General features: G+C 67.0%; 1 long non-coding RNA gene across 1 annotated transcript; it reads right to left on the bottom strand.

Annotated features, from left to right (window-relative positions):
* Positions 1-252: 252 nt before the first annotated feature.
* LOC141927315 (uncharacterized) lies at positions 253-5,269 on the bottom strand. Its single transcript, XR_012624360.1, has 5 exons — positions 4,805-5,269; positions 4,541-4,595; positions 2,458-3,725; positions 2,193-2,247; positions 253-1,376 (listed from the first exon to the last, which is right to left on the bottom strand). It is a non-coding gene; the product is annotated as an uncharacterized LOC141927315 (long non-coding RNA).
* Positions 5,270-5,692: the final 423 nt, after the last annotated feature.

Here is a 5,692-nt window from a genome sequence, read left to right as displayed (position 1 = left end):
CACCACCACCACCACCACCACCACCCCCCGCCCCCGCCCCCCCCCCCCCCCCCCCCCAAAAAAAAAACCTCACAGATCGGCTTTTCTCACCCAATCGACGCTCCGGGGCTGCCACGCGTGCAGTGCCGGCCGTCGCTGGAGCTGGGCTCGGAGCTGGGCTCGGAAGTTTGGGAACTCAAAAAAAACAAAGGGGAGCTGGGCACACAAAAGCGGCGCCCAAGGGAAGCTGCGCCCCTGCTTACAGGGGCTCGAGCCGCTGCCGGCACTGCAGAGTGCCCGGGCCTGCAGGTCACTGGCCAGCCCCGGACTTACAGGCCAGCCTCTGCTGGCTGCCTACAGCAGCCCACCCAGCCCTGATTACAGGGCGGCCGAGCGGCTCCTGGGGACAGAGGGCTCCACGGCTCGTGGCGCTCGCCCCGAGTACAGGGCGGGCACGCTGGCAGGTCGCCAGCCAGGACAGGCGGCCACACCCAGGCAGAGACCCGGGCCCTGAACACAGGCGGGTCGCACGCTGGCCGCGCTACAGCCACGGGGCTTCGCTCTCTCCTTCGAAAGGAGGGGCAAGGAGGGGCAAGCCGGGACTCGCCCTCCGCTCGCGGGCTCAGAGGGGACCGACCCCCTGTTGCTGCACAGAGCCCTTCTTTCCCTCCCGGGAAGTTTAAGCTAAGTACACCGCAGCGATTTCAACAGGGGCCTAAACGAGAAGCTCATTCGCTCGCTCACTCACACCGACAGACACAGACACAGGCAGGCGCACACACACACAGACACACACACACGCACACAGGGACAAACAAAACTTCCCGCAAGAGAGAGCGAGCTCTGTGCAGCCAGTGTCTGGGGAGCCATCCCTTCCCACGAGCAGGAGAGCAGAGCCCCAGACCTGCCCCCCAGGACGCACGCAGGCCACAGGGACTCAACGTGCCGCGGGGCTTCACGGGGTGGCCAAGGGACAAATGCCGTGACACGCCCCGACTCCAGGGGGTCACGCTGGCCAGGCCGCCAGCAGCCAGAAAGCCGCCGGGGCCGGGGACACAGCCCTCCCCTGCTTACAGGGCGGGCGTGGGGTCCGGAGAGCCCCATTTCCCCCTCGGCGCGGAGACAGCGCCGCTCACTCTCCTGACAGGGCCGCCCTTCTCTCCGGGCAGCCAAACCGTGGGGCAAGGTGGCAAAAGACCAGAGACCCGAGCCCTGCTTACAGGGAGGTCACCCAGCGCAGCGCCGGCCAGGACACCAGAAGCGCCGGCAACGGTCTCGTGCGACCGCAGCCCCGGGAACAGGGAGGTCCCCTTTGTCCAGAGCTCCCTTCTCTCGCCCCGCTCCTCTCTTCAGCCCACCGCTCCTCACGATGCCTCGTCTTTCTTCTCCAAGAGGAACTGCTTGGAAGGAGAGTGCAGTCAGGCGCCAGCTCCCCCAACCCGGAGGATGGAGCAGGAGGCCCCAGCCCTGCTTCCAGGGCGCTGGCCCAGCTCAAAGCACTGCCAGGCCTGCCCGGGCCGGACCTGGGCCCGGCTCGCAGGCACCGTTGCCTCCCAGCCTCCTGCCTTCCCCCGTGCCTCTCTTCCTCCCAAGCTGCTCCTGGGGCTGACAGCAGACAGAAAGAGGGCTAGGGCAGGGCACGCCCAGCCCTGCGCGTCTCAGCCCCACGCCTCTGAAAGGCCGGGGCCAGGGACACCGGCCTGCTCGCAGGGGAGGGTCCCTCGTCCCTCCCAGCACCTCCCCTTAAGCACAGGGGATGCTCACGGCCTTCCTTACAGGGGGTTCTCCCTTGGCTCGGCACGCTCAACGAGCCCCGTGCAGTTCAAGGCTCCCATCTACGCCCGAGTTATGGGCTGGCCGTCCTGACTGCAGCTCACCACCACGGCGTGCTTTAGGAGCCCAGCTTCCCGCCTCGGCTGCGGAGACGGTGCTGCTCAACCCCCTCAGACGGTTGCCACCTGCCCGGGCAGCCTAACCACGGGGCAACGTGGCAAAAGGCCGGCAAAAACCCAAAGACCCGAGCCCCGCTTACAGGGAGATCACCCAGCACAAAGCCGGCCAGGGCACAATGCCGGCCAGGGCACCAAAGGTCCTGGCGACACCCTTGCGCGACCAGAGCCCAGTGACAGGGTGGTCCTGTTGCCCAGAGCGCCCTTCTTTTGCCTCCGCTTGTTGCCCAGACTTCCTCCGCTCCTCCCCCCGCTCTCTCTTGCCTTTGAAGGTCTTTCCGCATGCGATGTTTGGCTCTTCCTTCTTCTCCACCAGCTCCTGTAATGGCAGAAGGACGCCGTCAGGTCTGAGAGGGACACCGGCCCCCGGACAGAGCTCGCCACAGCACCACCCGAATCCCAGACGCCCTCCCACCCGCAACCCCGGATAACCTAACACCACCACCACCACCACCACCACCACCCCCCGCCCCCGCCCCCCCCCCCCCCCCCCCCCAAAAAAAAAACCTCACAGATCGGCTTTTCTCACCCAATCGACGCTCCGGGGCTGCCACGCGTGCAGTGCCGGCCGGCGCTGGAGCTGGGCTCGGAGTTGGGAACTCTGGACAAAGGGGAGCTGGGCACACAAAAGCGGCGCCCAAGGAAGCTGCGCCCCTGCTTACAGGGGGCTCGAGCCGCTGCCGGCACTGCAGAGTGCCCGGGCCTGCAGGTCACTGGCCAGCCCCGGACTTACAGGCCAGCCTCTGCTGGCTGCCTACAGCAGCCCACCCAGCCCTGATTACAGGGCGGCCGAGCGGCTCCTGGGGACAGAGGGCTCCACGGCTCGTGGCGCTCGCCCCGAGTACAGGGCGGGCACGCTGGCAGGTCGCCAGCCAGGACAGGCGGCCACACCCAGGCAGAGACCCGGGCCCTGAACACAGGCGGGTCGCACGCTGGCCGCGCTACAGCCACGGGGCTTCGCTCTCTCCTTCGAAAGGAGGGGCAAGGAGGGGCAAGCCGGGACTCGCCCTCCGCTCGCGGGCTCAGAGGGGACCGACCCCCTGTTGCTGCACAGAGCCCTTCTTTCCCTCCCGGGAAGTTTAAGCTAAGTACACCGCAGCGATTTCAACAGGGGCCTAAACGAGAAGCTCATTCGCTCGCTCACTCACACCGACAGACACAGACACAGGCAGGCGCACACACACACAGACACACACACACGCACACAGGGACAAACAAAACTTCCCGCAAGAGAGAGCGAGCTCTGTGCAGCCAGTGTCTGGGGAGCCATCCCTTCCCACGAGCAGGAGAGCAGAGCCCCAGACCTGCCCCCCAGGACGCACGCAGGCCACAGGGACTCAACGTGCCGCGGGGCTTCACGGGGTGGCCAAGGGACAAATGCCGTGACACGCCCCGACTCCAGGGGGTCACGCTGGCCAGGCCGCCAGCAGCCAGAAAGCCGCCGGGGCCGGGGACACAGCCCTCCCCTGCTTACAGGGCGGGCGTGGGGTCCGGAGAGCCCCATTTCCCCCTCGGCGCGGAGACAGCGCCGCTCACTCTCCTGACAGGGCCGCCCTTCTCTCCGGGCAGCCAAACCGTGGGGCAAGGTGGCAAAAGACCAGAGACCCGAGCCCTGCTTACAGGGAGGTCACCCAGCGCAGCGCCGGCCAGGACACCAGAAGCGCCGGCAACGGTCTCGTGCGACCGCAGCCCCGGGAACAGGGAGGTCCCCTTTGTCCAGAGCTCCCTTCTCTCGCCCCGCTCCTCTCTTCAGCCCACCGCTCCTCACGATGCCTCGTCTTTCTTCTCCAAGAGGAACTGCTTGGAAGGAGAGTGCAGTCAGGCGCCAGCTCCCCCACCCGGAGGATGGAGCAGGAGGCCCCAGCCCTGCTTCCAGGGCGCTGGCCCAGCTCAAAGCACTGCCAGGCCTGCCCGGGCCGGACCTGGGCCCGGCTCGCAGGCACCGTTGCCTCCCAGCCTCCTGCCTTCCCCCGTGCCTCTCTTCCTCCCAAGCTGCTCCTGGGGCTGACAGCAGACAGAAAGAGGGCTAGGGCAGGGCACGCCCAGCCCTGCGCGTCTCAGCCCCACGCCTCTGAAAGGCCGGGGCCAGGGACACCGGCCTGCTCGCAGGGGAGGGTCCCTCGTCCCTCCCAGCACCTCCCCTTAAGCACAGGGGATGCTCACGGCCTTCCTTACAGGGGGTTCTCCCTTGGCTCGGCACGCTCAACGAGCCCCGTGCAGTTCAAGGCTCCCATCTACGCCCGAGTTATGGGCTGGCCGTCCTGACTGCAGCTCACCACCACGGCGTGCTTTAGGAGCCCAGCTTCCCGCCTCGGCTGCGGAGACGGTGCTGCTCAACCCCCTCAGACGGTTGCCACCTGCCCGGGCAGCCTAACCACGGGGCAACGTGGCAAAAGGCCGGCAAAAACCCAAAGACCCGAGCCCCGCTTACAGGGAGATCACCCAGCACAAAGCCGGCCAGGGCACAATGCCGGCCAGGGCACCAAAGGTCCTGGCGACACCCTTGCGCGACCAGAGCCCAGTGACAGGGTGGTCCTGTTGCCCAGAGCGCCCTTCTTTTGCCTCCGCTTGTTGCCCAGACTTCCTCCGCTCCTCCCCCCGCTCTCTCTTGCCTTTGAAGGTCTTTCCGCATGCGATGTTTGGCTCTTCCTTCTTCTCCACCAGCTCCTGTAATGGCAGAAGGACGCCGTCAGGTCTGAGAGGGACACCGGCCCCCGGACAGAGCTCGCCACAGCACCACCCGAATCCCAGACGCCCTCCCACCCGCAACCCCGGATAACCTAACACCACCACCACCACCACCACCACCACCCCCGCCCCCCGCCCCCCCCCCCCCCCCCCCAAAAAAAAAAACCTCACAGATCGGCTTTTCTCACCCAATCGACGCTCCGGGGCTGCCACGCGTGCAGTGCCGGCCGGCGCTGGAGCTGGGCTCGGAGTTGGGAACTCTGGACAAAGGGGAGCTGGGCACACAAAAGCGGCGCCCAAGGAAGCTGCGCCCCTGCTTACAGGGGGCTCGAGCCGCTGCCGGCACTGCAGAGTGCCCGGGCCTGCAGGTCACTGGCCAGCCCCGGACTTACAGGCCAGCCTCTGCTGGCTGCCTACAGCAGCCCACCCAGCCCTGATTACAGGGCGGCCGAGCGGCTCCTGGGGACAGAGGGCTCCACGGCTCGTGGCGCTCGCCCCGAGTACAGGGCGGGCACGCTGGCAGGTCGCCAGCCAGGACAGGCGGCCACACCCAGGCAGAGACCCGGGCCCTGAACACAGGCGGGTCGCACGCTGGCCGCGCTACAGCCACGGGGCTTCGCTCTCTCCTTCGAAAGGAGGGGCAAGGAGGGGCAAGCCGGACTCGCCCTCCGCTCGCGGGCTCAGAGGGGACCGACCCCCTGTTGCTGCACAGAGCCCTTCTTTCCCTCCCGGGAAGTTTAAGCTAAGTACACCGCAGCGATTTCAACAGGGGCCTAAACGAGAAGCTCATTCGCTCGCTCACTCACACCGACAGACACAGACACAGGCAGGCGCACACACACACAGACACACACACACGCACACAGGGACAAACAAAACTTCCCGCAAGAGAGAGCGAGCTCTGTGCAGCCAGTGTCTGGGGAGCCATCCCTTCCCACGAGCAGGAGAGCAGAGCCCCAGACCTGCCCCCCAGGACGCACGCAGGCCACAGGGACTCAACGTGCCGCGGGGCTTCACGGGGTGGCCAAGGGACAAATGCCGTGACACGCCCCGACTCCAGGGGGTCACGCTGGCCA

The sequence above is a fragment of the Strix aluco genome, chromosome 9 (assembly GCF_031877795.1).
Source record: "Strix aluco isolate bStrAlu1 chromosome 9, bStrAlu1.hap1, whole genome shotgun sequence".
In the NCBI taxonomy this organism is placed as follows: domain Eukaryota; kingdom Metazoa; phylum Chordata; class Aves; order Strigiformes; family Strigidae; genus Strix; species Strix aluco.
Note: the sequence above shows the minus strand (reverse complement) of the source record. Positions and strands in the feature narration are given on the sequence as shown.